The sequence below is a fragment of the Lissotriton helveticus genome, chromosome 6, assembly GCF_964261635.1.
Source record: "Lissotriton helveticus chromosome 6, aLisHel1.1, whole genome shotgun sequence".
In the NCBI taxonomy this organism is placed as follows: Eukaryota; Metazoa; Chordata; class Amphibia; order Caudata; family Salamandridae; genus Lissotriton; species Lissotriton helveticus.
The window spans coordinates 1900458471-1900485441 of record NC_136067.1 but is presented as its reverse complement, the minus strand read 5'-3'; positions in this window follow the sequence as shown (position 1 = coordinate 1900485441).

Genomic DNA, 26971 nt, shown 5'->3' with positions numbered 1-26971 from the left:
TTCATAGGTCCAGATACCTCTTAAGGCGCGCAGGTGCGTTGTCTCGAGGTCGTCACCTCCACCGGCTCAAGGGAGCCTGTATAAATAGTAAGTCCGAATGAGGTCGCACACTGCTCGTCCCATCAGCGTGTGACCCCGGAGCATGATTGTCGATGTGGTCGGTATCAGCGGGTGCGCTTCTACCCGAGTTTAGAGTCTTGAGGGTGTTCACTGGTGTGCTTGCCATCCCTGGACACGTGTTTCGCGTTCATTAACGCTCATCAGCAGGGATTAGGCGTGTGCACGGGGTTGCTGCGTGGGCTGCCAAAAATATTCATTGGTCCAGATACCTCTTAAGGCGCGCAGGTGCGTTGTCTCGAGGTCGTCACCTCCACCGGCTCAAGGGAGCCTGTATAAATAGTAAGTCCGAATGAGGTCGCACACTGCTCGTCCCATCAGCGTGTGACCCCGGAGCATGATGGTCGATGTGGTCGGTATCAGCGGGTGCGCTTCTACCCGAGTTTAGAGTCTTGAGGGTGTTCACTGGTGTGCTTGCCATCCCTGGACACGTGTTTCGCGTTCATTAACGCTCATTAGCAGGGATTAGGCGTGTGCACGGGGTTGCTGCGTGGGCTGCCAAAAATATTCATAGGTCCAGATACCTCTTAAGGCGCGCAGGTGCGTTGTCTCGAGGTCGTCACCTCCACCGGCTCAAGGGAGCCTGTATAAATAGTAAGTCCGAATGAGGTCGCACACTGCTCGTCCCATCAGCGTGTGACCCCGGAGCATGATGGTCGATGTGGTCGGTATCAGCGGGTGCGCTTCTACCCGAGTTTAGAGTCTTGAGGGTGTTCACTGGTGTGCTTGCCATCCCTGGACACGTGTTTCGCGTTCATTAACGCTCATTAGCAGGGATTAGGCGTGTGCACGGGGTTGCTGCGTGGGCTGCCAAAAATATTCATAGGTCCAGATACCTCTTAAGGCGCGCAGGTGCGTTGTCTCGAGGTCGTCACCTCCACCGGCTCAAGGGAGCCTGTATAAATAGTAAGTCCGAATGAGGTCGCACACTGCTCGTCCCATCAGCGTGTGACCCCGGAGCATGATGGTCGATGTGGTCGGTATCAGCGGGTGCGCTTCTACCCGAGTTTAGAGTCTTGAGGGTGTTCACTGGTGTGGGGTCCAGGCAATTAAGTCTCCCTCCTTGCAAGGGTGAGGGGGGAGGATAGAAGGTAGGTAAAGTAATAGATTGTCCTAAATGGCAAAGAGTAACTACTTTAGGCAGGAAAGCAGCCCTGGATCTGAGAACCATCTTTTCTGCATGAATGTTCAAGGACGGAGGTTTAGAACTAAGAGTCTGAAGCTCACTTATCCTCCTAGCTGAGGTAATGGCGATCAGAAAGACCATCTTAAAAGAAAGAAGCCTCAATGGATGTTAGACTTACTTGGCATCTTTTGGCGTGTTTCCCCTGAGTTTTCCCTTTCTGACCACCCGGTTTTTGACTCTGTTTTTGCTGGCGTAGCTTTCTGTGCACTTTTCGCACTGCTGATCAGTGGTAAAGTGCAGGTGCTCCTGTAGTGAATTTTTTTATGGATTGGTGTTTCCATGATTGGATATTCGATTTATGTGTCAGTCCCTAGTAAAGTGCACCACATGTGCCAGGGCCTGTAGATCAAATGCTGTTAGTGGGCTGCAGTGCTGGATTGTGCCACCCACCCAAAAGCCCGTAAAGGTACCTCAGACCTGTCATTGCAAAGTCTGCATGCAGTTTGTAGCTACCATGTCGACTTGGCCAGTGCACACACATGCCAGTCCCTAACCTTCCCTTTTCTTACATGTCAGTACCCCTGTGGGCAGGGTGCAGTGTATGTGAAAGGTTGGACATACCCTGGTGTGTGTGGCATGTCCTGATAGAGCATTACAGCCAATTTAGTTTTTCACTATTGTCAAGGCTACCTGTTCCCCATAGGACATAATGGGAAGTTTGTTTATAATATCTTATAAGTATAAGTGGCCCGGGGAATTAGGTAGGAAAATAAAGTTTAGTATGCCTGAACTCAGAATCAAAGATGCATCTTTTAGTGACGGTGATTTTTACATTCTGTGTTTGAAAATACACCTTTTAGAAAGTAGGTATTTTCTTGCTCGGTCATCCCTTGTGCCTCTGCTAGGATGTGGATTGCCTGTTTGGGCTTTGAATGACAGCAAGCTGGGGGAGCAGAAGTGGCTCCAGATAGTCTAGGTGGGTCAGGAAAGGGGCAATGGGGGAAGGGGGAGGAGATTTCCTTGCACCTAATAGAAGGCCTGGTCTGCCTCTGACAATGCCGTCTCCACCTCCTGCCAGGAAATGACACCAGAGGAGGTAGAACTGGTTCTGGCTGGGCACAGACACTCTCATTGGGCCAGACCCCTGAACTTTAGAAATCTATTGGATCAAGAAGACTGCCAAGAAGAAGAGATGGAGAAGCTATGAGGAGGGACTACTACTTTGCTGTGTGCTTTGTTGTGTTGGCCTGCAGTGGCTACTTCTGACTTGGACAGTGAAAGGACTGGACTGAACTTTTTGCAATCTAGTTTTGTGAGTTTCTCCAAGGGCTTGAGGTAGAGCTTGCCCCCTGTTCAAGAAGTCTCAGGAACAGCAAAGACTTCAAGCTCTTCTGCCCTTAGAACTGGGGACTGTGTGTTTTGTGCTGCAACAGAAGAAAAGCAACTCGGCGATGTCTACGATGCAGCTGCCGACTCCGTGTCCTAAAGGCACCGCAGAGGACACCACCGCAACGCTGCACCGCGACCCTGATCTCACTGACGACACCTGCTGACGCCGCCACTGAGCCGCTGCTCGCACCGCTACCTGTGGGCACCGCACTCTGCACCACCTCGCTTCACGACAACGCCTTGGTATCCCCGATGCTGCCGCTCCACACTGAAATCACCAACGCTGCTTGCACAGTGGTTCGAGGGCACCGCTCATAAAGATACAAAACACACCGTCTTCATCCTGCACAGCAGCCTTGGCCTACCGACCCCGGCGCCATAGACTCCATCTCTTCAGCCGACGACAGCGCTTCAGCCACCACGACGACGCTGCTTGTACCATGACCTGCTAGCACCATGATGAGCACCGCCTTCATCTCGCACTGCAACCCTGGTCTCACCGACGACATCATCTCACGCCGCCACCGAGCCACTGTGGGAACGTGACCTGAGTGCACTGCACGCCACACCGCTGCACTTCGCACTGCAGCACACGATGCCTGCCGACGCCAGCGCTCCTGACTCCATCGGAGAGGAGATCGACCTGCAACGCGTGTGACTTCAAGGGCCCCGACGACTCCTGCACCAACCTCCAGAACAGACGCCTGCGGACGCCGTGTTTTCGGAAACTCAACGAGAGGTCATTGACGCCCTACATTTCTAAAAGGTACTGTTTGCGGGTCAACCCAACATCGTAGCTGGCCCGCGACGCGGTGGTCAGCCAGAATTGATTTGATTTGTCTGTTCATGACGCTGTGATAGCCCCGGGCGGATCTATTGACATCAAGGAACTATTTTTAAAGCAAATCATAGTGAAGATTTTGAAGTGCTGTATTGTGGATTTTTTGTAATCATTTTTGGTCTTGTCTTAAGTATATAAAAATATTGGATATTTTTCTAAACTGGTGTAGTGTCCTTTTGTAGTGCTTACACTGTATTACTATTGGTTATGTGCAAATGCTTCACACACTGCCTCTAAGATAAGCCTGACTGCTCGTGCCAAGATACCAAGGGGGTGAGCAGAGGTTATTTTAGGAGTGTAACTCCCTTATCCTGACTAGGAAGAAGGGTCCGTATTTGGACAAAGGTGCAAACCCTTTCCAACTAGAGACCCCCATTTCTAACAACGGACATCTATGAAGAGGTTCAAAAGGAGAACCCATCAAAAAAGTATACACTAAATTCCAATCCCACTGAGGCATAATGAAAGGAGTGGGAGGATACTTATTGGTGAGGCCCTTAATGAACCTCATAACAATGTGAGACTCAAATAAAGACGACTGGTCCGTGAACAGAGGAAAGCCGACAAGGTGGACAAATAACCCTTTACTGTAGCCACAAAACAATCCTGCTGGACCAAGGAAAGTGAAAATCCTAGAATGTCAGATAAGTGGGCTTTCAAAGGATCAATAGACTTCTCTCGACACCATTTCACAAACTTGGACCGCCAAGAGAAATAAATAGATTTAGTGGAGTGTCTCCTGGATGATAAAATAACATCTACCACATTCGGTGGGAGAGAGAAAGACCTGAAATTGCCCCGTTCAATCTCCAGGCATGAAGGTGCAAGCTCTGTAGGTGGGGCTGTAGAACCTGCCCCTGTGACTGCGAGAGGAGGTCTGCCCTAAGAGGGAGACAGAGCAGAGGGTGCGATGAAAGGTAAAGTAGATCTGTGTACCACACCCTTATTGGCCAATCCAGAGCGATCAGTATGACTTGGGCCCGGTCTTGGCAAATCTTCCTCAGAACCCGAGGAATCAAGGGTATGGGAGGAAATGCGTAAAGGAGTTTCAAACTCCAATCCAATTGAAACGCATCCCCCAATGCTCCCTGCATTGGATACTGAAGGCTGCAGAACAATGGGCAGTGCACGTTCTCCTGAGTGGCAAAAAAGTCCACAGAGGAAACCCCCACACCCTGACGATGCACTGGAACACCTCTGAATGAAGCCGTCACTTGTGATCGGCCTAATAATGCCGACTGATTCTGTCCCCACTCACATTTAGCACCACTGCCAGATGATTTGCCATCACACAAATCTGATGGCCCTGAGCCTAGGACCAAATCCGCAGGACCTCTCTGCAGACACAATATGACCATACTCCTCCCTGTTTGTTTATGTACCAGATCGCTGTGGTGTTTTCCGTCAGGGCTTGAACCCACTGGCCACGAAGGGAGGGAAGGAAGGCCTTGAGAGCCAAATATATTGCCTGCAATTCCAAAAGGTTGATGTGAAGATGTGAAGAAGCCTTTCCTCTGGAGACCACAGACCTTTGATCTCCAGATCCGCCAGATGAGCACCCCACCCTAGAGTGGAGGCATCCGTGATCACTGTGGCCACCAGTGGATGAGGATGAAAGGGCTTTCCCTGAGACAGGTTGCCCTGCACACTCCACCAAGACAGCTCCGCTGCAGTGTCTCTGGAAATTCTGACCTCCCCAAGATCTCTATTGTGCTGATAGCACTGCCTGTGGAGGCACCCCTGGAGCACCCTCATGTGCCAGCGTGCATGGCTGACCAAAAGAATGCAGGAAGCTAACAGACCGAGCAGGGGTGGGACCTTCAGGTCTGGAACAACCGCTCATTCATGAAACAAAGGAATCCTCTTCTGAAATCCGAGAATCCTCTGTGGTGGTGGAAAAGCTCGAAATACAGTAGTGTCCAGTACTGTCTATATGAACAGGCTGCGCTGAGAGAGCACCATGTGAGATTGGGGCACATTTATTGAGAAACTCAAGTTGAACAACAATTGCATCGTTGCCTGCAAGCGACGCAACACCATCTCTGGTGACTTTGCTTTGAGCAGCCAGTCATCTAGATAGGGGAAAACAGGAACCCCCAACCTTCTGCGATGTACTGCCACCACCGCCATCACCTTTGTGAAGGTCCGTGGTGCTGAAATGAGACCGTACGGGAGGACAGCAAATTGGTAATGTTGCGACCGAACCGTAAACCAGAGATACTTCCGATGCGACTTCAGAATAGGAATGTGGAAATAAGCATCCTGTAAGTCGATCAACACCATCCAGTCTTCCTGTTGCAGTGCCAAAAGAACCTGAGCTAAGGTCAACATCTTGAACTTTTCTTGCCGGTCTTAGCTGGCCGGCCTTTTTAGGAATAAGGAAATAACAGGAGTCACATCGCTGACCCCTTTCCTGCTATGGAACCACCTCTATCGCACCTTTCTGTAGTAAGGCAAGAACTTCCTGCTTCAGAAGTAGCAAATGGTCCGCTGAACACCAGTCCTGGCAAGGAGGGTAAGGAGGTGAAAACTCTTGATAAGGTAGGGTGTACCCATTTTCCACAAGATTCAAAACCCAAAGGTCTGAGGTAACCGATTTCCAATCTTGTAGAAAATGGGACACCCGACCCCCAACAGGACGAGCATGCTCCAAGATGGGGGATCTAGAGCTGCTTTCCTGTGATACCAGTGTTGGGGACAGGGGAGGAGGTGGAGGAGGAGGAAGACTGCTGTTGAGAAGCTCCCGGCCTCTACCTTTTCCTCTGTACAACCTATACATAGGGTTCTGTTGCTGCTGGTGCTGAGGCTGCAGACGGCCTCGAAAGGAAGCCGCCTTCCCAAAACCTCGATACCTTTTGTATCCATAGCCCCTGGGCTGGGACTGCAGGCCCAAGGATCTTGCAGTAGGCCTACTGTCCTTGAACCGCTGCAGTGCAGAGTGCGCCTTGGTACCAAACAACCTTGACCCATGGAAGGGTAGATCTAGCAAAGTAGCCTGAACATCTGGCAGGAAACCTGACGATCTAAGACAGGCATGCCTTCTAGTAGCATGACTCTACAACCGAGTCCGCTGTGTCCAAACCCGACTGGATGACCTGACGGGCTGCTGCTTGTGATGCTAAAAGTGCCGCAAGACAATGAACACGATCATCTTCAAGAAGTTTAGAAGCCAATTGCTGACAGAGTCCATTAGAGAATGTACCTTCCTAGCAAACACATGGCGTTCGTTGACTTCAGAGCTATACTTACTGAGGAAAACACCTTTTTGGCTGACTTCTTCAAGTCTTTAACCCCCAGGTGGTAGGGAAGGATCCAGTTGACTGCTTGGAACAAGAAGCCTGAACCACCAAGCTTTCTGGAGATGGATGAGCAGAAAGGAAAGCTGGATCACCAGGAGCATGGGAGAGCTAAGAAAAGAATTTGTGTAGAATGCTGGTGCAGGGGTAATTCAAAAGGTGAGGAATCCACAGGCAAATGTATCCATCCGAATCCCTTGCCTGGTCCATGGCGGGGCATCGTTTTGCTGAGTCTATGGAAACTGGTAATTATTTGACTTACTGGTGATTTAATTCACGATGGAGTAGGTTTTGAACATGGTTGAGCAGGAAGAACAGTGGCAGGATGTGTCTGATGAGCTCAATGACGGCAAAGACGAGTAAAGGTGAGTAGAGGTGAGGTTTGACCTTGTATACCTCCCTTTCCACCATCTCAGATGTGGAACTTGGACTGCTACTGTCGCGGCAGCTGTAAAGCAACTTGTAATTAGGTTGGCGGTTTCACTGGCGGTCTGAGCCTACCACAGTCACAGAGGCACATTCCACGGCCACTGCGGTCATAGTTGGGTGGCAGTGTCAGCAGTTCAGCAGAGGTCTTCACAAAGCCAATCTACACAACTCGTAATACGGCAGTCGGACCACCGAGCTTGTAGCGTTTGGACCGCTACAAGCCAAACTCATAATACGGCTCATATTGAACTGAATGACTTTACATTGCTCTAAAATTAGTCATTCAAGGTACGTGAAATACACACCTAGTTTGGTAAAGCAAGGAAGCTAGAGTTTGAGGAAGATTTCTTGTTTACACATTGTGCAAATCAGCCTCTGCATGGCTAGCTCCTTCAAGATCCCATTTGTTGCACAAAGGACCCAATTTAGAAATTGCCTGTCGGCCTACCAGGGCAACATCGATAATACCCCCCACTTCCCTTGTTCACCGGTGACTACTATATTTAGAGATTATCGTTGACCTGGAAGAGATCTCAATGCCTTCAGAAGATGTTCCATGTGGCTACTCAGTAAACATATTTGGTTTACAAAAACAGACCCCCAAATTTGAAGTTTGTTTCTGTGAAACAAAACCCAATGACTATGACAACCTGATATTTTTTTCCTAGGGTGTGGGGTTATTTTTTTCTCTTTGACACCGCAAGGCTTTCATTTGTTGTCCCGAAGAGAAAAAAAGTATATCAGACCATACGCTGTCAATAGGCAGGGCCACTGACATTATGTGATTCTACAGCTGGGGTGTTTATTTGCAAAATGATGGATTTTCTGCATTTGTCACATAATCTGCGTTACCATGTGTAAAAAGGGGGAAAACATTTATATTATTACAGAATGTGCCACATTATGCAGCATAATTTGTTTTTTTGGGCTGCATAATTTACTCAATCCTGTTGCATAATTAAAGTGGCCCTGTCAATAGGGTAGAAGCACTGATGTATTTACATTGATGGCCCCAAGTCCATTGGACCACTGGTATGGAGTTTCAGCCATTGGAGACGCTGTCAGAGGAAAAGATAAAAATGTACCCAACTCTATCTAGAGCAGGAGAACCAGCAGCTTAGAAGACAGGGTACTCCGCCACGTTTGACCGCCAAACTCAAAATCAGGCCCTAGAGCTTGTATGGATTTTCTGAATTTAGTTCCTGACAGGAAAACCAAGGGAGCTGGTGCTGCTGATAAGAGGAGGCATTTTTGTCCTTTAAGGCCCTATTTGTACAATTACCCTGATGTTGGCCCATTAAGAATGTGCAAATAAGTGTTGGAATCACAACTTTCCTACCCTTGAGCCATGAACGGATCTTTATTTTTAACTCCAAAAGCACATAATTTGAGTTTTGTTTTGTTAAAAGCAAGCCTTCTGTCTTTAGCGCTGTCATTTGGCACTGGAAACGAATTGCATTCAGGTCTAAGAGAGCCCAATCATATTTAAGTTGCAGTCCTTTGCTGGTAAACAGTTCACAAGACTTAGTATTCTAAGTAGATGAGCCAGCCCCGGGGAACTAACAAGGATGTGGTTACCAGTTCCTGGCACCTGCCTTAGCATATTATGCCGCTCATTCAATAACTAGTCATCAAAATGAATGTGAAGACACTGACTGCTTCAGGCTGTTTCTATTCATCATGTTGTCTGTACATTTGGTTTCCTTACTTTGCTGACTTGGGCTTAGTTTCCTGAGCGCAATGTATTCAGAACTGATCAAATTCCTAGTGGTATTTGCATTGCCTCCAGTTTTTTTTCACAACCAATGTTTATTGTCCACAGCCGTAGCAGTGCTAGTGCGACCAGGTTTCCCCATAATTCAATATACATAGTAGTGATATTGATTTCGACATTTGCAATATCAATAGTACACAGTTTAGAATCTGATAATGCCCAAAACATTACCTCAACAGTAAACAGCATTGCCTCCAGTTTTTGACATGATTCTCCTTTGCACATTATCAAATAGTACCTGTAAGTAAACAAAGCAGCATAAACGATGTCCCCTATCAAGTTTCTCTAACTTCTGGTTTATAAACCACAATGTGAAATACTGGTAAGTAGCACAGAGGTCTAGGCCTAGATTTACTACTGCTTTGCCCAGGGTTTGCATCACTTCTATGACCCAATACCAGCAGGAAGAGTTGGAGTGAGATTTACTATCCAATGCAAATCAGGATTTGTATTGGAAAATAACCCAAAGTTGCGCTAATCACCAAGGAGGCATGCCATGGATGGTTTATTTGGAAAATAAATTTGCACCGGGCATAGTGCTGGAAATAAACTGTGTAGCAGTTAAACCATAGATCTATAATCAATGTATACAATCAAAACTAATATATTATAAAAATATATATTTTTTATTTCACTTCTGTTTTTCTTTCTGTCTAATAAATTATTTCACATATTATAAAAAACATACATATATATAATCAATAATTCCGTCAAAAGACTTGTATGTTCTAAATCTTTCCCTATATACATGGAAAACACAAGTTATTGAAAGGTATGATATGCCTAAGAAATATGAATGCCTTCAGTCATTAAACAAAAACAGTCACAGTAGATCTAATGCAGTATATCCTAGTGATATTCAAATGGACACCAAACCTATGTCAATTTTCACTAAACGAAAAAAGATTGGTCACAGATGTTAGTTTTTCGGTGTCATATATGCACTGATTTTGAGAAGACACTGGTTACAGTTGTTTACTATCACCAATCGTTTCGGCAGAAGCCTTTCTCAGGGTTTTCACACCAGTGGTTTTCTTAAATGAAAAAATATTTTTCATTTTAATTATTACAGATTTATGGTACAACTTGCAACTTACAATAATGACATATAGTGGTCTCATACCAGACCCTCCTCTTCCCTTATTTACATGGTCCTCAAGGTTCAAAGATTCCTATTCCACTATAAAATGCATCTTCATATATTAACATATAACATACAAAGTATTATAACACCCCTAAAGTGATATTACTTTTATCAAGAACAAAGCCAGTACAGTTCGGTGTCTGTTCTTTACTAATATATTTTGCATTAAGTTACCTCACCTAAGTATCTATTACCTGCTTTACATCAGTGTCCGGTTTATTCGCTAGATATTGATACAAACTACTCCGTGTGGTCATCTATTCTATACAAATAGACAGTAAATGATATTGACTGGTACTCCTTTAATAGACTGCATAATGTAACTGGGCTCTCATTAATAAAGATGTTAGGGGACCAGTACCGCAGTTAATTTTTTGCGAATATGCTCCTGTCATTTCTACTGATTCGCACTCATGCTTCTGTGTTCCCACACATGATACATATCATAGCATTTGGTCTCCTCTTACCAGAGCTATTGAATTCACTTTCTGCGTTTCAACATAAAAGTTTACGGTAACAGGACTTTACATATTTGCGCCTGTGTTCAGAATCGGGCTTTCTCTGAAACGGTAAAGGATGATGTTTAAAAACTAATACTCATATTTGTGGAATCCTAATTGTTATACTTATAAATTGCTGTGCTGTGTTCAGAATCGGGCTTTCTCTGAAACGGTAAAGGATGATGTTTAAAAACTAATACTCATATTTGTGGAATCCTAATTGTTATACTTATAAATTGCTTACCTAAACTATCTTAATCATATTCTTCGATAGCTTATGTTCCAACATGAGCGTCAGCATAAAATTAGATGAGTTAATGATTGAAATTTGGAGGGTGTATATGTAGCTGTAACAATAAATAAATCCTTATTACTTATACAGATTTATTTAATTTTACGTTCTCTAACTCTACTATAAGCGTGTTATCAAGATCATTCGTAGAGTACTCACCTTTTATTTTATCACCTTAGTTTTGTTGAACCAAGTACTATTCTCTCAACCATTTGTAGATATATATCCCTGCAATTGAAATTAATTAGGCTCCATTAGATTCAATTCTTATCCTATATATCTTTTTTCATATCTATTCCTACCATATCTATATAGCGCTAGTATAAGATATACTGACCTCTGTATTTAGAAGTAATTGCGATTCTCCTATTACCATGACCAGAGAATCTGGATTTCATTAAAGACACGGAGGCTCACATTATGCATATAACTTTTAATGCGTCTCCAAGCAGCCGCAAACATCATAATAGAAAGGTTCCATTGAGAACATTCATAACAAATAAACTCCAAGAGCCATCAGAAGACTGCCTCTTTTAAATGAGGAAATTACAGAGAAGTCATAAAAACAGCAAAAAGGTTCCAAATAAGTTCATGAAACAGCAACAAGTTCCAAATTTTTGAGAAACTTCAGGGGAGCATAGGAAGAGAAATTCCAAACGATTCGGAGATCAACAAGGATCCAAACATCCCAAGATTTAAAAAGGATTATCTGAAAAAACATAAAAAATGTGTAAATTTGGGAGTACACAAAATTAAAGGCTAAGAAAGCAACATATCAATGAAGAAAAAATCTTTAACAATGAAACATTTCAACAATGAAAATTTAATAATGTATAAAAGGTATTTGATAAAGAAAGACAATTGCAAAGAGTACAGTTCAAATAAATACACTTCACATCCCAGGGAGGGATTGGTGGGATAATGTGAGCCTCCGTGTCTTTAATGAAATCCAGATTCTCTGGTCATGCTAATAGGAGAATCGCAATTTCATTACAAGACCGGAGGCTACATTATGCATGTTGGTAGCTTTGTAAAACTACATCAGACATATGTTCTATAGGTTTGCAGTAATGTCGAGCAAAAGTGCTAGCGTTTGACCAATCAGCAGCTTTAAGAATATCATCTAATTTACCTCCAGACCAAAGTGATTTGCTGGCCATAGCACCTCTTATAGAATGAGCTTGAAATTTACATAAATTAATACCAGCTAGACCCATAACAGATTTAACCCACCTAGAAATAGAGCTAGAGGAAATAGCTTTATGAGGTTTAAAAAAAGAAACCAGTAATTGATTTACGTTTGGAAAACGGAGAGGGGACATTCTGTGTTCATACTCTTGTAAACAATCGACAACACAAAGTTTAGGACACGAGTCAAAACAAGGATAGAAGATAGAATCAGACATAGTTTTAGTTCTTCGATAAATCTCAAATTTTACACCAAACATGTTGAAAGATCTATTAGAAATGTCTAATGCTTTAACATCAGAGACCCTTCTACAAGAAATGAGACAGAGAAGAGTAGCGAGTTTGAAAGAGAGAAATTTTCTACTGAGAAAATTGTTGTGAGGCCAAGAAATAAAGAGGTCTAAAATTAAGTTAACATCCCATAGAGAATCATATTTCGGCTTTGGTGGTCTTCTCAGACGGATGCTCTTCATAACTCTACAAATAATAACATTCTTACCTACCATCTTACCATTCACCAGAATATGGCCAGAAGAGATTGCAGATCTATAGCAATTGATTGTTCTGTAGCTTAGACCTCTATCAAATTGTTCACATAGGAAATTAACTATGTGGACAATAGGTGCCTCAAGGGGATCCAAGTTTCTTTCCAAGCACCAACGAACCCATATTCTCCAGATGTTGTTATATTTGTAATGGGTTCCTGGAGACCATGACTCAGAGAGGAGAGTCGAAGCCGTTGACTAAAGTCCTGAGACTTCGTTGGATCTCCTGACACTCTCCAAGCAAGAAGGTTCAAATTCCCTGTCTGTATTAGAGGATGGATTTCGCCATCTACGCCTAATAGTAGATGATCCTGGCACGAGATTAGGAAAGGGGTGTCGTAACTCAGTTCTAGAGCTGTTGGGAACCATGCTTGGGAGGGCCAGAAGGGAGTGACTAGAACAAGGCAGCATTTTTCGACTCTGACTTTCTGTAGAACCCTCTGGATCATCGCGAAGGGGGGAAAGGCATAAGACCTCAGATTCTTCCACGATTGAAGAAATGCATTCACGGCTAGAGCTGCGGGATCGGGCATCCAACTGAAGTATTTTTCGAGTTGGAATGTTAATCTGCTTGCAAAAAGATCTATTTCTAAAGGTCCCCAAACAGTATTGAGCGAATTGAAAATTGAAATGTCGAGTTTCCAATCGCTGTGATCTCTGAGGAATCTCGAGTTCCAGTCTGCAGAAATGTTGGTTTTCCCAGGAAGATATTCCGCTTTCAGGGCAATCTTGTGTTCTAAGCAGAACATCCAAAGTTTTTTCGCCAGATTCGAAAGGTCTGCAGATCTTGTGCCACCCAGGCGGTTTATGTAGGCTACCGCCGACATATTGTCCATCTTCAAAACGACCGATCTCCCTTGTAGGGAGTGTTTGAAACTCATTAAGGCGTAAAGACCAGCGGTGAGTTCCAAATAATTTATGTGTTGGGAAGATTCTTCCCGAGACCACGTACCACCAGTATTCTGGTCTAGAAGGCAAGCATCCCAGCCATGCAAGCTGGCATCTGATTCCAAAACGAATTCGGGTTTCGTCCCAAAAATCGCTTTTCCGTTCCAGGCTTCTAGATTTTCTAGCCACCAGTTCAGTTCTAGGGTGGCATCCTTGTCTAATGAAATGAGGTCCTCGTACCAAAGACCGGAGCTTAGAGCTCTCCCTTTCACTCTTTGGAGAGATCGATAGTTCAAGGGTCCAGGGAATATCGCTTGGATAGTGGAAGAAAGGAGACCGAGGAGTCTTGCAAGATCCCTGAGGGGAAATTCTTTGAGCTTCAGAACACAACGTATTTCTTTTTTGATTTTCGTAATTTTTTTGGAGGGAAGAAGAAGGGGACACTTGGATGTATCCACAGTGAAACCCAAAAACTCCATCGACTTTGAAGGAGCTAAGACAGATTTTTTTTTGTTGATTATGAAACCTACATTTTCTAAAAGGTTCATAACAGTTTCCAGATCTTGGGAGATTTGAGAGAGTTCTTGAGACATAATTAGAATGTCGTCTAGATAAATGATTAAATGAATTCCTCTTTCTCTCAGAAAGGAGGCAATTGGTCTCATCACCTTGGTAAAGCACCAAGGGGCTGATGAAAGACCGAAAGGAAGGGCTTTGAACTGGAATAAACGATCTTTCCAAATAAATTGTAGGACGGGTTGATGAATTTCCGCCATGGGAATGGTGAAATAGGCATCCTTCAGGTCTAGTTTTACTAGCCAATCTCCTTCTAGAAGAAGATCCCTTAAGAGATGAATCCCTTCCATTTTGAAGTGTCGGTACACCAAAAATTTGTTGAGATGTTTTAAGTTTATAACCGGTCTCCACCATTTGTCTTTCTTCTCTACAAGGAAGAGTGTGCTGACAAATTTGAGTTCTTCCATTGGGACTTGTATAATCGCCCCTTTTTTGAGCATGGAAGAGATCTCTTCCTCTATTATACTTTGTTGTTCTGGGGGAATCTGAAAATTTTTTGGAAGAAAGAGTTGTTTTGGGGTTTCTGTGAAATCTATTTTGAAACCTCGGACGGTGTTCAAAACCCAAGAATCTTGAGTAATTTTTTCCCAGTTCTGGAAAAAGAATTTGAGTCTCCCTCCCACCTCTGAGGGGAAAGAAAGAGGGGGAGGAGGGGAGAAGGTACTCACTTGGTGTGGTGTCGCTGGAGGATTGTCCGCGGGATCTGTAACCTCTTGATCGCATGCCACGTCCTCTTTGCGGAAAGAATTGTGAATAATTGGTTTGTTGGAAGCCTCTTCCAAAGCCTCTAGATCTCGAAGTGGACCTTTGATTATATCAGCCGGAAGAGCGGCCCCTAGTTCCGGCCCGTCCAAAAAGGTTGTTGTTAAAAACCTTACGCATATTCTGCTGTGCCTTATCCAAGGCTGTAAACATGGACACGTATTTTCCTAGATCTTTGATGAGTTCCTCACCAAAGAGGAGACCTTTCGGATTTTGAGATGTTTCTTTATCGGCCAGATCTGAAAGCTTTGGATTAATCCTAGTTAGGACAACTCTTCGTCTCTCAGCGTTCAAGCCTGATTTTGCATTTCCGAGGAGGATTAAGGCTCTTTGACTAAGACCTCTTATCAAATCAGTATTAAGAGGGGTCCCATTAAGGTGGCTCTCCACTGCAGCATCTATAATTCTTGCTAAAGGACCAAGGATATCTAGGACACGGTCTTGGCAACCTTTAAGAGATCTCTCCATCCCTTTGCGGGGGTCTCGTCCAAGTTTAAAAAGAAATTTTATTAATTCAGGGTCCAAATTAGGGGTTTGGCATACCTTATCGCCAATAGAAGGTCTTGCACACTCAGCCCTCAGGATATTACGAGTATTGCGCTCGAGGGGAAATCTTAACCATTTATTAATGAATTTAGCCACGTGATCGTGGGACCACCATTCAGAGCTCCTGGGGTGTGTAAGATTAAGGGGTGAAAACATTTCCTCCCCAAGGGGGTCAAGAATCTTATCTTTAAGAACAGAAGAAGAAGAAGAAGACTCTGGAGGATTAAAGAGATCTTCATCATAATCATCATTCAAATCTAGTACATATTCATCAGGGGTGCTATCGGAGTTATCATCTCCACAATCATTGTTGAGCTCAGGGTCATTAGCACTCAGTTTTTGTGTGCCGCTAAGGACGCCAGAATATCTTGTGCCGCGTTGGACACCATAATAAGTTGTGTCGCGGTGGACACCATGATACGTTGTGCCGCGAAGGACACCCATTTGGTTTGAGGTGCGAGGACCTCCCAGATATAGTGAGGTGCGAGGACCTCCCATAGTGCTTATAGGGGGTAAGTCTTGTAAATTTCTAATCTTTTTTGTTTTTTTACCCCCTTTTGATTCATAAGAATCTTGATAATGACCATCAATAAATTCATCTTCATTAGGGGAGATAGTCCTCTTAGAAGATAGAACTGTGCTTGAAGGATTGCGCGGATGTGACTGCGCCTTATTATGTTCAATACCAGGGGTAGGGGCAGAGGCACCCTCAGAGTCAGAATCAGACATGATTCCCCTCTAATTTATTTATTATAATCAAATATGAGGGCGAGGAGCGTAGGTGGTTCTCCTGAATAGTAAAAATTAGGGGCTGTACTAACAATAACTTCTAATAAACGAGTTTGTAATCAAATTCGTAACAAATGTTAAAATGACTAAATTATACAAGAAATAAGCGTATCTTGGTTGAATAAACAGTCCGTGTATAAGGAGAAGTACAGCTGATCGCAGAGGTCGAGTAACGGACTCGTAGTCTCACGCGCGATCAGCTGATGCCTGGAAACCAAGTGACGCGATGCATTGTTTCAATGAAAGGATCTTAGCAACGCGCTTACGCGACGTTGTTCCTCCCAAGGTCCTTTCCTCTGCGTCTCGAGGTTAAGCTCGAGCTTGCGTCTTCGCCTTGATTTTAAAACGAAAATCTATACGGTAAATAGGCTAAAACGTTGAAATAACGTAGCGAAGGTGGCGATTAATCGAACATGAAGAAAAAAATGTAAGTCCCAAATAAATCCTAATAAACGGAATACGAAAATAGACAAAAGCAGCCTAATATACTTACGTGGCTGAAAGAGAATAACCCATTAGGACAAAGAAGAAAAGGATATAAATTACCTTAATCAAACATTAATATAGCAGTTATACACAAAATCCGACCAATGAAAAGGAGGGAAAGGGGGGATTTCCGTAAATTGGAAATCAGTATGGAAAGGAAAAGGGAAGGAGGGGGGAGGGAATGTTAAACCAAACCCTTGAAACTCCTTCAATTAAAGTATAGTAATAATAAACTAACAATGTGAAAGGCAAGAAGTAAAAGGTTACTTATCTGCTCAGAGCCGCATTTAAAAGAGGCAGTCTTCTGATGGCTCTTGGAGTTTATTTGTTATGAATGTTCTCAATGGAACCGTTCTATTATGATGTTTGCGGCTGCTTGGAGACGCATTAAAAGTTATATGCATAATGTAGCCTCTGGTCTTGTAATGAAATCTATATCCTCCGAGTGATAATCTGGATTTCTATATTTCCAAGCTAACGAAGTATATATTGGGAAATCATGGTGTATCATGGCAGAGACAGAAAGAGAAGATCACGCTACCAAATGCAGATGTATGTTTATCCTATGTTTTTGCAAAGAATTAATAAAATATGGTGGATCTACTTATCCTCAAATGCAACATGCTATTTAACTCTTCTATTCATCTACGGGTGTCTATGGAGGTTATTAAGCTTATAATTTTAACTGCTCAACATTGCAGTTTCAAGCAAACCCACGTGCATATAAATGTCTTTTCTCGTGTATACTCATCATCTGAGAATGCCTCTAAAAATCCCTCCTTTACATTTTAATTCTTAACTAGTTGACAAAATAAACAGCCATTACTTGTGGCTAGCTGGTCACAACTCAGGCGGTAGGATCCTGGTAAGTAATAAGCCACCTCTGGAGTCATTAGTTTCTGTAAAAAACATATGTGTTTATATTCCTATGTCAATGTTTTATCTAGCGATCATTTACTTTATTTAATCACACCTTACTTGTTAAAAAATAAAGTTTTCTTGCCAGGATTCTTCTTTTTATGAAAGGGTTTTAACGAGTTCCTCTAGGTTTACAACCCATGACTAGTACGATATTATTTACTTCGTACATAACTTGCACTCCAGTGAGTGGTTTAATAGTTTCGTGCCTAAATAGATAACGACTTTGAGACTTCACAAATGTTACTATGGGCGTACTTAATTACTGGGCAAATCTTGCCGTTTACTCATTCTATTTAGTAGTTAATAATCCAAATAGTCTATTTGGAAGAATTATGGAAAAAGCTTACTGCCGGTCGATCTCTTACCTCCATTTCTATAGAGATCTGAATCATACTACCGGGAACCAGGATACAAACACGGCCCGGCTTATTTTCACCCTTGAAATAGCTTAACGTTACATACGTACGTCGCGTGATGACGTTATTATCAAGCATCCTGATAAGTTTAAATGGATCCGCCATGTTTGTGGTGCGCAATCACACACAGCGTTCCAGTTGTTTCCTTCTTGACGTTGTAAGGTCCCAATTCCCCCGTGAACCAGCCAGCTCAGCAAGGAAGGGAAAACAATGTACATATGATCACACAATTGTATATTTGACATACCACTTATCTGTAGGCCCGTGCAAACACTTTAACTGTTCTCAGGTTAAGTCTGATTCTTGATTAAGAACTTAATACCTTAAACAACACAACACAATACCATTAAACTCTTAGAATTTTTATGTTTTCACATGTGAACAACTGGTTAATAGGGTTAGTTAAGCGTCAGTTAATAAATACCCACTCGAGAGGCATACCTGCAAACTCTACGTAGAACTCTTCACTTGGGGTTCTGTTCTGTAATGATACTGAAAAGAAAACAATTCCAAAAGAAAACTTGCACAAGAATTGGATTATATTTCATTAATGCCTCTTACTCATTTCAACATGAACATTAATGTACAGCATGTATAGGTAGGAATTCAGGCGTGTGTACAGTCTGCCTTCCAAGCTCTGTATTATAATTGTCTTTCCACTGCTTGTTGGCAAATTATTGTTAAAATTGTCTTTCCAGTGCTTGTTGGCAAGTTATTGTTAATACAGATCTCAAAATGTCCTTAATAACTAGATTCCACAAACGCATAAGAGTTTACCAAAAGAATAAAGTCTTTAAATGTTCTTTAAATGTTCCAAAACGAGTTGTGTTAGATTGCCTAGCAACCTAATAAAGCTTACTTTCCTTCTCGTAGATCGTCGTCAGCAGCCGGCCGGATTTCCGGTGAAGACGAGACCGGAATGGAGCCCAGAGTCAGCCGATCATCTGGATGGAGTCCGGGAGTCTTCAATAATCAGGTAAGGCGGGAGATAACTGGGCGGAGGGTTTGGAGGGAACGGGGAATGAAGGGGCTTGAACTGGACAGGAACGTAGTGGCAGGGAATAGAGGCGGCTTCTAATCCGGGTCAGGAGCAGGAGTCCGGAGCGATCGCAGTGACGCTGTGCAAAGAAGCGAAGCACCGTCACGTTTCCGAGCGCTCCCTTTTATAGTTTCTGTGTGGCTCTGTGCAGAGGCGTGGCCCTCATAATTAACATGCGCCTCACGTTGAATTAACGATGCCGTTGAGCGGTTATTCCACGTGGGGATTTTCACGTGAGGCAAATAATGACTCCTGAATCAACAAGCATTGGTACATTCAATCGCCGAAAGTATAGCTCATTTTAACAAACATTGCTGTACTCATCCTTACATGTGCACATGGTGCCTACAACCACTTATTAGGGAGAATAACAATATACATGATCACAGTTTTTTTTTTTTTTATATATTTTTATTGCAGAAGTAATAACAAGACCACATCTTAATCCAATCAGTACACTTGCAGCATCCCAATCTTAAAAGTTACAGTTATATCGTACACAGCCACTGGGCCCACATCCCGGAGGCTGGGCGGCGCTGCAGGATTACCTTCTCAGTAGGATGTTTCCGTACTCTCCGTTCCCAAGTGTACGACCAACCTCACCTTTTAGTATCTGCTTTTACCCCCCCTAAAACTCCCCCCCCCCACCCATCTACAAACAAACTCAGAATTTCCAGGGAGATACCGGCAACAGCACATGCCTCATCCAAGCCCTTGCCGATCAAGTCGCTCCAGAGTCCCCCTCCCGGGCCTCCCCATATCACTGTCAGAGCACCTGCCTGCTATCCCGGGAGCCCCGGTTCCTTGGGCCCAACCTACGTGCTATCCTCCTATTCTACTCCGAGCCGCTAAGTCGAGCCACCCTCCTCAAAACGTTCCCCCCCTTCCCCCCCACAACTGCTGCTGCTGCTGCTAATGCGGGTGTCCAGATCCATGCCACCCAAAGGCTCGCCATCTGCCAGGAGTCGCCCGCAATCGCTCAAAGTGCATAGAAGCCGCATGAATCAACATTCCCCCTCGTCATCCCCCACCATGTAATCACGCATCGCTTGCACCACCATCTCCCAGGCTCTTGCCATATCCATACAGCTCTCCCTGCCAAGTCTAGTAGCCTGCCGCATTCTAATGATGCTTTCACAGCTCGGCCACTTCAATAGCTCATTCATCCACCTCCTCACTGAAGGGCCTGCACTAGAGTTCCAGTGCCAGGTTATCTCTCTTTGTGCCAATATGAGTCCCAAATCAATAAATTTACTGGTTAATCTCGTCTTTTTCGTATGCGGAAACCAGAGCAGGAGACACGCCGCCATATCAAAGTCCACCTCCCTATCCGTTACCGCATTCAAGAGCGCCCCCACCTCCGGCCAGTACGTCCCCAGTGTCGGACATCCCCACAACATGTGATCCAAGTCAACATCGGGCGCCACGCATCGTGGGCACACAGCGTCATGCACCTTGAAGTGCCGTGTTATCCTCTCCGGAGTCAAGTACGCCCTATGCAGTATAAAGAAATGCACCTGCTGAAACCGTGCGTTCCTTGTACCCTTCCACGTCCGCCGCAGGACCTGATTCCAGATCGTGTCCGGAATGGGCTTGCCTATGCTATCTTCCCATCGCGACTTCAAAGCCAGCAGTGGAGCCAGCCCCTCGTTCAACATTCTTTAACAGTGCCCGCTGCCATCACCACATACTGGCATGCCTTGGTCACCTCCGGCTCGGCAAGCCCTACTCCCCAATGTTTTTGCAGCGCCGCCACCACCGCCGCGTGCAATAGAAAAGTGCCATCCGGCAAGCCAAACTGCTCCTGAAGCACTTGATAGGGAACCAATGCTCCATCAATGTACAGGTCCCCCACCATCTGCAGACCCAATTCCTCCCATTCCAGAAGCCTTGACCAGTCACCCCCATGCGGCAGCGCGGTCAACATCCCCAGCGGTATTTCCGGTGCATACGGCCGGACCTTCCTCGCTCTCTTCAGACTCCGCTGCCAGCACATTCGAAGCGTCCTTTCTTCCACCGTCAGCTCTCTTAAATCCAGTTTCTGTTGCATAACTATGTAAGAAAGGACGTACTTTGGAATGCCAGCACCACGGTCACACTCAGGACCCCTGAATTCCCTAGCCACATTCTGCGTTAGGGTCTGCAGCTGCGCCGCTAGGTAATATAGCTCAAAGTCAGGGACCGCCAATCCCCCCTCAGTCTTAGGCCTGATCAGAGTCTCCAACGCCACCCTCCGCCGACCCTGGCCCCAAAGGAAGCCAGTCACCAACATCTTCAGTTCCTTAAACACCTGCTGCGGAATCCATACCGGCAGTGTACGGAAGTAATAAAGCAGCCGGGGAAGCGCCACCATCTTCAACAATGCTACTCGGCCCAGTACCGACAGAGGGAGAGAGGCCCAGAATGCCATGCAGCCCTTCAACGCCCGGATGCATCGTCCTATGTTCCCCTCTAGGAGATTAGCTACATCGTGATAAATTCGCACCCCGAGGTAGGTGAAGCCAGAAGGCTCCCATACCACCTCCCTTGCTAACGGGGGACAGGGCATACCTGCCCGCAATGGGAATAAGCAGGTCTTAGACCAATTCACCTTGAGGCCCGACAGCCGACCGAATCCAACCAGCATATCCACCGCTCCCTCCAGCGACCGTTCAGCGTCTGCTAAGTACAGCAGCAAGTCATCAGCGTACAACGAGATATAATGCGACTCCGGCCCCTGCGCGATCCCTCCATACCCTGTGCCCATCCTCGCCTGCGCTGCCAGCAGTTCCATCGCCAATGCGAACAACAGTGGGGACAATGAGCAGCTCTGTCTCGTTCCCCTACAAACAGGGTAGGTCGAAGATATCAGCGGGCCCAGGCGCACCCTTGCCTTAGCCGACGTGTAAAGGACCTTCGTCCAGCTCCGGAATCCCTCTCCAACTCCGAACTTCAGCAGCACCTCATCTAAATACAGCCATTCAAGGCTATCAAAAGCCTTTTCGACATCAACCGCCAGCACCACAGAGTCAAGAGCCGAAGACCCGGCACTATCCAAAATTCGGACCAGCCGTCGTATATTCATGGAGGTATTTCTAGTCGGGATAAACCCTGCCTGGTCCCTATGCACAAGCTTCGTCATGTGCGGCAGGAGCCTGGTGGCCAGGATTCGACTCAGGATCTTGTAGTCCACTGTCAACATCGACAAGGGCCTGTAAGATGTCACACTCAACGCATCCTTGCCTGGCTTCAACAGTGGCACCACCAGCGCCTCCCTCATTGATTCAGGCAGGCAGCCCCGTTGCCTGGCCTCCGAGTACACCACCAATAGTTTAGGCGCTAGGATGTCAACAAATTTAGCATAGAACTCTATCGGCAAACCGTCCACTCCAGGGGTTTTATTGCGAGCCATCTGTTTGATAGCTACTCTCACCTCCGCCAGCGTTATAGGACCTCCCAGTTCCTTAGCATCTTCACTATCCAGCACTGGCAGCGGGATCAGGGCCAAGTGTTCGCCTAACTCCTCCCTCCCCACCTCCAGGTGGCATGTATACAGTCCTGTGTAATAGGACTGAAAGCACTCCAACACAGCCGACTGCGAGTGGACCACCTCCCCTCCCTCCGCTCTTATACTCATGATCGGGCACCCCCTAGGCTCAGGATCCGCAAGTTTGGCTAGGAGCGCGCCCACTTTATCACGTTCCTCATGCACCCTGATGTTATACAATTTATAATCATAACACCGTAGCCGTTCGGTTTCAGTCGCCACCACTTCCTTAGCCTCCACCAATCTCTCCTGCAGATCCGGCCGTTCAGGCCTCTGACGTTCCAGATCACGCAACGCCCCTTCTGCTTTCGCTAAATCATTCAGGACAGTCGCCCGCACATTCGAGAACCCACCCTAGCACACGCCCCTCACCACCACTTTCATCGCATCCCATTCCATTGATCGCGACGTCGCAGAGCCCTCGTTCTCCGCAAAGTAGCGGTCAATGCCCTGCTGAACCATGTCACTGAACACCGGATCTTCCAGCGCCTCCGGCCGAAGCCGCCACCATGGGACCGCCGACCTAGCCCGTTGCCACTGCACTGACACCAATAAGGGGTTATGATCCGATATGGTTCTAGTCAGGTACTCAGTATGCGTCACCGCCGCTGCCAATGTGCCACTACACAACACTGCGTCCAATCTAACATGTAGGTCGTGTATCGCAGAAAAGTAGGAGTAATCCCTCATCCCAGGATGCTGTGCTCTCCACACATCAAGCAGCCCCCACTTCTCCTGCCAACCAGTCCTATGAGCCGCCAGCCTGCGCACTGGGGAGTCGACCAACGGCGGGTGCGACCTATCTAGCACCACATCAGTGATTGAATTAAAGTCGCCAGACAAAAAGTGAGCCAGCGAACTTGTTAATCCGTCAAAAAAGCGGGCCTGATCTGAATTGGGGGCATACACACTACACATGACCACCTCCCTCCCGTAACGCCGGCCCTCAACCGCCACATATCTACCCTCAGGATCCACCCGCTGTGAAGTGACTTCAAACGGTATCCCTGCCCTCACCCAGATTAGGGTCCCTCTGGCAAATGCTGAGTAGGTTGTGCCAAACACCTGACCCCGCCACCTCCTCTGTAAAGCTCCGCATTCTTTCTTAGTTAAATGAGTCTCTTGAAGCATTGCTATCTGCACTCCCCGCCTTACCAGGTATGCCTGCACCTTGTGGCGTTTCACCATCGTCTGAAGTCCGCGGACATTCCATGTAATACATTTCACATTAGGTAACGACCCCATAGTAGACAGTTCTGAGCAGTTCCACCACCAAACAGTTGTACCCCGCACTGCAGCAGTTGCTTCCCCCTACCCCACCTCCCCCCAAAACACCCCAAACCCCACTCCCCAGGACAGGACCTAATAACCCAGCTTCAGCCCCGTTCCAAACCATCAAAACACACACACACACTAGTCTGTGGTCGCCACCACAGAAGGCCTTAGGGGCCTCTAGAGGGTGATAGAGCACCGAACCAGGGCCAGCAGAGCTCCCCCCCCGCGCCCTCAGTCCCACCCTGCTGTCTCCGCCCCATATCTGATAGCAAACCAAAAGTCCGGAGAGTCAGTCCCAACAGGTACCCCGGGGGTAACTGGATTCCTCTGAACATCACTCATTGAACACTCCATCCGAAGTCTGTGGGGTAACCACCGGTCCCTCGGCACTCCCCGCTTCTGAATCATCGTCTCCAGTTTTACCTCCTTCCTCCTCCGATGCCGATCCCTCCGACGTTCTCTCCTGCTGTGAACCTGTAATGTTTGCCGTTGCAGCCACAGCCCCTTTCCTTTCATCCGCCATCCGGGCCTCCTGCAAGGCCCTCTGGAGTTTGTTCCGTGAGCGAATGCGCTGCGATTTCCTGATCCAGAGCGGCTTCGGTCTTTCCCTTCCGCGTTTATTCGTGCGGTCTGTCCCAGCACGGTATGACTCCAGCCACGACCAAGCCTCGTCCGGAGTTTGGAAGAAGTGTGTCCTGTCATCAAGTATAACCCTCAGTCTGGCAGGGAAGAGTAAGGAGTACTGAATCCCCTCTTCCCTCAGCTCTTTTTTGACGGATAGGAAGGACGCCCTGTTTCTCTGCAGTTCTTGGGTATAGTCCGGAAAGATCGTGACCTTGCTATTGTCCACCTGAAAGGGTCCCTGAGTCCGTGCCCTCTGTATCAAAAGATCGCGGTCTTTGTAATGCAGCAGTTTCACTACCATCGGTCAGGGAGGTCGGCCCTCCAGTGGCGGCCTGGCCGGGACCCTGTGCGCTCTTTCCAGGGAGAAGAAAGGAGAAAGCCCCTCCGGCGCCACAACCGTTTTGAACCAGTCCTCCATATATGCCACAGCGTCGTCTTTCTCGATCCTTTCCGGAAGGCCCACCACCCGCACATTGCTCCTCCTGTTACGACTTTCCGCATCCTCCGCCCGTCTTTCCAGAGTCGCCAAACGGCCCATAATGTCCGCCAGCTTGTGTTCCGCTGTCACCACAGCAGGTTTCAGGTCTAGGAGTATCTGGTCATGTTCTTTCACCCTATCCGAAAGCTTGGCGTGGTCAGCTCTCAGTAGGCCCAGCCCCGTGGCAACCTGCGCAATATCATGGTGCAGCGTCTCTTTTGTCGTGGTAATCGCAGCCAGGATAGCATCAAGACGCAGGTTCAGCCGCTGTTCCGGCGTAGTGTCTTCCTGTGAGGCCCGGTCACCGCCATTTTGAATTAAGGTGGACGCGTCGCCCTGCCCGGGCGGCGCGCTGAGATCCCCGCCCGTGGCAGCCATCTTGAGCTCAATGGATGCTCCTCTTGGACCACTGCCCGTGGCCACTCTGTCCACAGCTCTTCTGACAGTAACACAACCTGCTGCCCCAGACCAGGGGAGTTAGCGTCCGAGTGTGCCTGGGTTCCACACCCCGACAAAGTCAGCTCCCGCTCCTCCCCCGCGTCGTCCGTGTCCTCAGAACACTCCCTTAGGCTCCTACCGCTACCAGCAGGACACAGTCCCAAGCCACCACCAGGGCTCCGAGCCCCCTCTTAACTCCAGCCGCCCAGGCCAACAGCATCTCCACAGGCAAGGAGGCGTGCACCAACAGGGGTCGATCGCTTCGGGTGTCCGGCTCAGGGCTCCGCTGCACAGCAGGCCAGCAGTACGGCCGCAGTCCTCGCTCCACTGGCGCCCCACTCTGCAACTCCGCAGTAACAGTGGTTCATGCGGGCGGACCCCGCCAAACCAGCAAGCCCCCGCCGTGCCAACCTAAATGCAGGGCACCCCCCGTTGCCAGGAGCACTCCGTCGGTGCTGAGCCTCTCGAAAGTCAGGGTCCCCAGCTGTGTGCGCCCCGGCCCCTCCGCCTCCGCGGCTCCCGCAGCCGCCGCTCGCTGCCAAAGCTGTGTTGTAGGCGGCCAGGTCCGCTCGCTAGCGCGGCCCCCCCCGGGGCGTCTCAAAGCAGCACTCCGACTGCGCGCCCGCTGCCCGCCGCAGGCGCCGCAGTCCCAGGACCATCCTTCCCGCACCAGCCTCCAAGACGGGGAGTGGGAGGGGGAGGGGGGGGCTGCAAGGGGCTGCACTCACCGCGACCCGGGGGATGATGTCTTCAGCCTCCCGCACAATGCCGAACGCGTCCACAGGGAGTCCGCCGCTCCCCTCGCTCCACTCGGCAGCCACCAGGACCTCAGCTGCTCACGCCTTTCGTCTCCGATGCGCTCCGGAGCCTCACGCCGCCATCTTGCCTTTGTCCCCGGCCGGGCTCCTCCGTGCGCAGATCCCGGTCTCCGCTCGTCCTCCGGGGCTCCGCCAGCAACCAGACTCTCTTCCCCGAGTCCAATTCACCTCCGACGGCGAATTCGTGCCTCCAGAGGGTCCGCGGGCCGCAAAACCAGGAGAAATTACGGGACTTGGCGCGGAGCTGTTCGCTCAGGCGGCCATCCCGGTCGGCGCCAAACCACGCCCCCATACATGATCACAGTTAACAATAAACATGGTCTTAGTTATGTAAGTTGTGACAATAGTGTCATATTTAGCAGACAGCTGCATATGAGCCTTTAATAGTTTGATGTTCCATTTACTATTGCAAACATTATAATCCAGATAATTAATCGTGTTAAGACTCCAGTTAGTGGTTTAATAGGTTAGTGCCTTAATAGATACCGACTTTGAGACTTCACAAATGTTACTTGGGTGTACTTAATTACTGGGCGAATAGTAGTCATTAATCTAAATAGTTTATTTGGAAGAATTATGGAAAGAGCTTACTGCCGGTCGATCTCTTACCTCCATTTCTTTAGAGATCTGAACCATACTACCGTTAACCAGGATCCAAACACGGCCCTGGTTATTTTCACCCATTGAAATAGCCTAACGTTACATGCGTACGTCGCGTGATGACGTTATTATCACGCGTCCTGATAAG